Source organism: Theropithecus gelada, chromosome 6 (genome assembly GCF_003255815.1).
Source record: "Theropithecus gelada isolate Dixy chromosome 6, Tgel_1.0, whole genome shotgun sequence".
In the NCBI taxonomy this organism is placed as follows: domain Eukaryota; kingdom Metazoa; phylum Chordata; class Mammalia; order Primates; family Cercopithecidae; genus Theropithecus; species Theropithecus gelada.
The window spans coordinates 59,068,760-59,076,340 of NC_037673.1; positions in this window are offsets into that span (position 1 = coordinate 59,068,760).

A 7,581-nucleotide genomic window follows, 5' to 3' on the forward strand; every position below is an offset into this window, starting at 1 on the left:
TTTCTTCCTTTTATCATGTTTTTTAGGGAATTTGGGGAGAGGATGTTATATTAGTTAGGAGTCAGTTGCAAGAGGTAGAAATCAAGCTTGAGCTAGCTTGAGCCAAAAAACAGAGAGGGAGGAATTTACCAGGAGGATATATAATCAAGTCACAGGAAATACAGATTCTACTGGGCTTTAGAAACAACTAGACCAGGGGCTGAACATCATCTAAATCAAGTCTCTACCTCCTGTCTCTGATTTTCTCTGGTATCTTTATTCTTTCCTCTTGAAGTTTCATCTACATAACAAAAAAATATGCTCACTAATAACTCCAGAGTTCTACAACTAATGACTTTGACTAGTAAAGCACATCTTAGGTGCCCATTTTTAGATCAATTGACTATAGACAGGGAAATGGGGTCACAGCACAATAATGCCAACTGTGTAGATAGTAGGGGAGGAGGACAGCTCCCTAATTACAGGTGCTGGTGCTCAGCAGGCAATCCCAAAACTGTTTCTTATAATAAACCTTCTTTTCAAGATGTAGGATATAGATGTTGAGGTGATGCTTAATGAAGAAGTATCATTCTTCTCTGAGATACTGTGACCAAATCCTTCAGGTGCCTAAATGATATTTTGGCATCCAGATCCTACTGGACACAATGCATAAAGAATAGACACCCCAGGCCAGGAACTAGGTTAAATCACTAATATCCGTTTTCCAAATTCATATTGAAAACTCAGTAAATACTATATTTGTGATATTAAGTAACTTACTTAGTAAAGACTAGATACAAACATAGAGATTTACCTTAATGGACTTGATTAGTAACTAACCAATGCCCAAATCAGCAGATAGTTTCCAAACTTCTGTTTCACTGGCTGTGTAGAGTTGACTCAAAAGGCCTGGATAGAAAAGAGTGTCTATTCCTTAGTGGACAATGAGCTACCTGAATATGTTATAATTTCACACAGGACAACGGAGACCTTCAAAAACTTTAACTCCCACGTTAATAAAGGCAGAAGGAATACGATTTTGTGTCACACTTCTTTTACTCATTGTAATTGGAATGCTGGGTTCTTAGATCTTTCTGAATTCTTTTCTGCTTCTCTTAGCATTTCACTCACCTTTTGCTTTGTTCTTGACTCTTAACTGTTGCTTTCTCTTTTTTACTGCTAGTTCTCTTCAACTTTTTGTTGAGATGGTTATCTAAGTGAAAAACAGAATTTCTTCTAAAGAAAGCAAAACTCCAACTTGCAGTTGTGAAAAGTATTTTACACTATTTTTGTATAATTACTTTCGTTTTCTGTAGTGGAGCAGCTGAGAAAAATTGCTCTAATTGTGTAATTTTCTGCAACTACTCTGGGACAAAAATCTTGGTAATTGGATTTTTTTTAACTAACAAGTTGTCACAATTGGATAGTTCTTAAACTATTTTGTGCTTATGCTTCAGAAATTTTCAGTGGATGTACAGTATATTTTAAATGTTTTGCATCAGCTCGTGGTCTCAAATTTGATTTATTTTAACTTCAAATTTTAAAATAGATTGACAACTCTGATTATACATTGTCTTCACTAAACGGACCTTTGCTAAGTTTCCTAGCATGTTCGTCCCCACCCCACTCTCCTGTTGCCATGGGAGCCGAAATCCTGGCATGTGCAGCTCCAGCTCCCGAGTGGCTCTGTTTCCCAGAGTGCTTTGCTGTTACTATGGAAATGACTGCCCATTAATCTTGCTGTCCTTTTACTACCAAAGCACCTTTAACTGTCTCAAGCAATCAAGTGATGTTACCTACAGCAGGAAAAGGACGGAGAAGACTGCTTCCCATCCTACAACTGCAGCACTGATTTTAATCAAGATTTAATCAAGGAGCAGAAGGAACTAAAGCTACTCTAACAGCTTTTTAAAAAATATACAAAGCAGGATCCTTCTTGATATGTAGGCAAGTGCCCTTGTTCATTCCCTTGTTTGAGACCTCTGAGAAAACATACTATGTATTTTTAAAGCTACATTTGTGTTTCATAGATATTGCAAAACACCACAATGGAATCAGGACAAGCGACCACACATTTTTACTGATGAAAATAATGTAATGCTTACTACATATTTTCTGAAGAATGTGTTTTTAGGAATAGTCATGAAAACTACCCCCCAAAAAATCGGCCTGCTGACTTAAATGAAACCTTATCATCCTATGGAACTTGAGGAGCGGTAAACATGAGTCAAGAGAAAATTAGTTAATGAGTTAAAGATACTTGCATAAACTTTGCATTTTTCTTCTGTTACAGGTTAGGCATCTATGAAATTTTAAATTTGACTGTATGGTAATTTGTGCAAAATGAAAATAGGACTTATTGGTAATTCTAGAAGAATTTTCCAAGTCACCTGAAAAAGGAAGAGTGTTGAAAACAAATCTTGGCTGGCCCACCCTGAATCTGAGAGCATCACTGGAAAGATTAGACTGGTTCTGAAAAACGACAGGTGCCCAATAGCTGATTTTGGAAAATAGGAACATTTAAGTGGTATGGGGCATGTGGGGGAAGGATCTAGTTGATGCCGGCAGCACAACAAGAGGCTGCTTTTGCTCTGAAAATAATCAAATGTTATTGATGTTGGGTGAGGGAGAAGAGAGAAGAATCTTGGTGGGGAAATCAGCACAAAAGACTAGGAGTATCCCTTCCTTTCTAAAGAGTCATAGAAGGCCAGATGCAGTGGCTCATGCCTGTAATCCTAGCACTTTGGGAGGCCGAGGCAGACAGATCACTTGAGGCCAAGAGATTGAGACCATCCTGGTCAACATGGTGAAACACTGTCTCTACTAAAAATACAAAAATTAGCTGGGCATGGTGGCAGGCGCCTGTAAATCCCAGCTACTCTGGAGACTGAGACAGGAGAATGCTTGAACCCAGCAGGTGGAGGTTGCAGTGAGCTGAGATGGCACCATTGTGCTCCAGCCTGGGCAGCAGAGCAAGACTCTGCTTCAAAATAAAATAATAAAATAAAATAAAATAAGCCACAGAAGAGGAGCGATCATGACTTTGAGCAATCTAAACAAGGTTGCCTATTGCTTTGGCCCTCTGCCCTGCTGGAAGGAAGAAAGAGAGGGAAGGAGGGAGAAGGGAAGAGAGGAGGGAGGGAGGAAGAGAAGGAAGGAAGAAAGAGAGAGAGGGAGGAAGGGAGAAGGGAAGGAGAGAGGGAAAGAAGGAAGGAAGGGAGGAAGGGAGGAAATTTTAGGAGATTTGTTCGAATGTCTGATAGGAAAGAATGTATGTCCATAAATTCACCACTTATACAAAGGTTAGGAAAAATCTTCCCAGAATAACAGATCATGGAGATAGATTAAAATGAGAGAAGAAAAATCAGATTGGTAGGCTTTTTTGAAAACAATTTTAAAAAATGTAAAGTGAAAGCTTTTAGCATTTGAACATCATACTATCATCAATCAGCAGCCTGATTGGTTAAGCCTGAGTGATCTCTCATCCGCTCAATGGTATGTTTCTACCCTGTTTTGGATTAGTTTCCTAGGATTGCTGTAACAAAGTACCACAAACAGGGTGTCTTACAACAACAGAAATTTATTGGCTCACAGTTTTGGAAGTTAGAAGTCTGAAATCCAGATATGCACAGGGCCGTGCTGCCTCTGAAACCTGTAGGAGAGAATCCTTCCTTGCTCCTTTAGTTGATGGTATTTGCCAGCAGCCATTGGCATTGCTTGGCTTGGAGACGCATCACTCCAATCTCTGCCCCCATTATCACATGGCTGACTTCTCTCGTGTTTCTCCACATCTTCTTCCCTCTGTGTATTCCTGTGTCCAAATTTCCCTCTACCAATAAATACACAAGCCACATGGGATTAAAAGCCCATCCTACTCCAACATGATTTTAGTTTCACTAACTACATCTGCAGCCACCCTATTTCCAAATAAGATCACATTCTGAGGTACAGGTGATTGGACTTCAGTATATCTTTTAGGGGGGCACAATTCACCCCATTTCATAAAGATTATCAGGAGATAATCTTATTTCATAAAGCACCTTATTTCATAAAGATTATCAGAAGAGTTATACAGAAAAGCTAGCGAACAATTATAGAAGTCAGCTATTGAATATCTTAATTACTTTTGGCCACCTGAATTCCTTCAGTTTGTTGGGGTACAAGTTAATAGAGTCATGTTTATTAAAGCTTAATTTAGTTTCACATCCAGGAGGCTACCCATGAGATGATGATGATGATGGGGATGGTGACGATGGTGATCATTACGCTTACTGAGTACTCATTATTAGCCAGGTGGTATTCTAAATTCTTTACATGTATTAATTCATTTATTCCTTATGAACACCCATGAGGAAGTTTCCTATTATTTTCCCCATTTTACAGATAAGAAAAGTGAGCACAGAGAGGTTAGATGAAGCATGTCAGCCCACAGAATTTCCACTACAGCATCTCTGTAAGTACAGCCTCTTACTCTGAAGACCTCGACATGATCACACTGTGATATGGTTTGGCTCTGTATCCCCACCCAAATCTCACCTTGGATTGTAATAATCTCCACTTGTCAAGGGTGGGACCAGGTAGAGACAATGGAATCATGGGGGGCAGTTTCACCCATGCTGTTCTCGTGACAGTGAGTTTTCATGAGATCTGGTGGTTTTATAAGGAGCTTCCCCCTCTTTGCTCAGCACTCATTTTCTCTCCTGCTGCCCTGTGAAGAGGTACTGTCCACCATGATTATAAGTTTCCTTGGACCTCCCCAGCCATGTAGAACTGAGTCAATTAAACCTCTTTTCTTTATCAATTACCCAGTGTTGGGTATTTCTTCATAGCGGCATGAAAACGACTAATACACACTGAAACCGAGAGTTTCCTGACTTAGAGAACAATTTTCACCCACAAAAACCCCCTAAAAATTAGTGCAGGATGGAACTACCTAGATGGTCTTTTGTATCTTTACATCAGCCCCCATTTCCCTTCCCATATGAAAATGAATATGTACATACCTGTCTACATGTGAGGCAATACACCAAGCATCTTGACTTACACAGGCTGAGCCTCAGATGCTATCTCTTTTTTATACCTGTAGAATGGATCCACTTCATACTAAATTTTTGAGTATTTTTAGATATGGGACTGTGAATTCCTTCCCCAGCAGGAAAAAAAAAATCTACGTTACTAGCCTATGAACAATACATTTAAAAGTGTGTATTGTTGTGGATTATTTATCTAGATCTTGAAGATCCAGAGTGATTTATAGCAATTAAGATATCAAGAGAGACAGATATCATTCTCTTGAGATTTCTTGGATGAATTAGAGGAGCATCCTGATTTCATTTGTCTGTCCATGTATTTAATTAGTTCCACCAGGCAACAAAACAAATCCTTTATTGTATACTCATCAGATCTTCAATGTCCTAGGATGACTTTGTGTAAAAACAGCCATCTTCAAAAATACAAAATTATATAAACACACTTGTCTGAGCCTGAATGTTAGGAACAGAAACTCATGCGTAATGTAAAAGTTTTTTCATAAAATTTAAAAGTTTAACATCATGTGCATTCGATCATAATTAAATAAGTTCATAAATTATGCAGAAAGCCACCAAATAATATTCAGAAAGATCAGCCAGGAAGGAATATCAACCATGAGACCCAACCCCCTTTTCCTCTTTTACCCTCAAACTTGCTCTTTTAGGAAAAGGAGGCTGATTGACTAGTAGTGATCTCAACCTTAACTTGACTCATCTCTTTCCCTGGCATCTTGCAACTTATGGTAGCAATAAATAAGTATCCACACTTGCTCATATTCTGTCTCTGTCTCTGTCTGTCTGTCTCTCTCTCTCTCTATCACACACACACACACACACACACACACACACACACAAAATAACCAAACACACCTGCCCTTGTACAAATACCCTGATACAGACTCACACATGTAGAGGAGTATATTTTCAGGTAACAACAACAAAAAAATGGTGCTCCTGAACTTAACATGGAAATAATGTCCACAACTGCAATTGCAGATAATCTTAGAAAGCTAAAAAATTGGAAATTGAAAACAATTCATCCATTTCTCAGACCAGGCCTGAATAAATCTCTATAAACCTAAGTAATATTTAGTCTCATCTTCAAGGGTTTGATGCCTGAATTTCCTTTTTATCCATAACGTGATAGTCTTGTTAAATTAAGACTACCTTTTTTTTTTTTTTTTTTTTTCTTTTTGAGACGGGTTCTCACTCTATCACCCAAGCTGGAGTGCAGTGGTACAACCTCAGCTCACCGCAGTCTCAACCTCCCCAGGCTCAGGTGATTCTCCCACCTCAGCTTCCCAAGTAACTGGGACTACAAGGCGTGTATCACCACACCCAGCTAAATCTCCACCCTTCTTCATGGGGAAAACCATCATACAGCATTTCTGGGTTGGAAGCCCCTTATAGATTCCTCCTTGTCCCTTCCCTTCCACCTTTATCTCTCACTGCACAGCTTGCAAATAATAAAGTTTCTCAATTACCTCAAATTTCTAATTGACCTCAAGTAGCCCAGCCCTAATCTAATTTTACTCATCTCCTATTCAAAGATACCCATTCCTTATAATAAATACACAATCTCTGAGTAAATTATAAACATTTCATGCTTAAAAGTGATGGCGGTCAGAATCAAGAACCTTAATGGAAGGGCAAAATATGGAAGAAAGTCATTAGATTATAGAGAAAAAGAAAACCATCTTTTCCCTATCATTTTTCATTTTTTCATCTAAAGCAGGAGTTCTCAAATAATGCTCTATAGTATTTTAAATAATGCTAATATATATCAGAATTTCAACTTTTAGGGATAGAAAACCCCACTACAGTGGCTTAAATGAATAAGGAATTTATTGTCTCAATATTTTTTAAATTTCTTTTTCTTTTTTTCTTTAGCAACAAGGTCTCCCTTTGTCACCCAGGCTGGAGTGCCGTGGTGTGAGTATAGCTCACTGCAGCCTCGAACTCCTGGGCTCAAGTAATCTTTCCATGTTGGCCTCCCAAGGCACTGGGATTACAGATGCACATCACCACACCCAGCTATTGCCTCAATGAACAAGAAGCCCTGGGGCAGTCAACCCAGCCTAGGCAAGACTTGTACAGGGATGCAGTGCTACAATTATCACCCTGATTTCACCTATCATTCTGCTCCAACCTTCTTGTAGCCAACGATTTTGGTGTCCCATATCTGTAATTTCAGCCACAGTTGTAGTGGGCAGTTTCATGTGAGCTCATGACAGAATCTTGTTTCAAAAATAAGCCACATGGCTTTCTAGTTTCTGCCTCAGGCCTTTCTTCAACTCTGAGAGGAACTTCTTAATCTTCATGCATGCACTATGTGCAGGGAGGTAAAGCCCCCAGGAGCAACCAACAGTCAGAGAGGAGCGAGTGGACTGGCAATTCTAGGGGTGAGTTCTGTATGTTTCTTGGGGGTCCTGGTAGAACCTAATCCTATTAGTCACAGCATTGACCTCAATAAATGCACCCTGATATTGGCTTTTCCTCCTTTTCTGCCTCACTCTATTTGCTCAAATTTGCTTCTGGGATTACCTACCAAATAAACTACCTGAACTCAAAG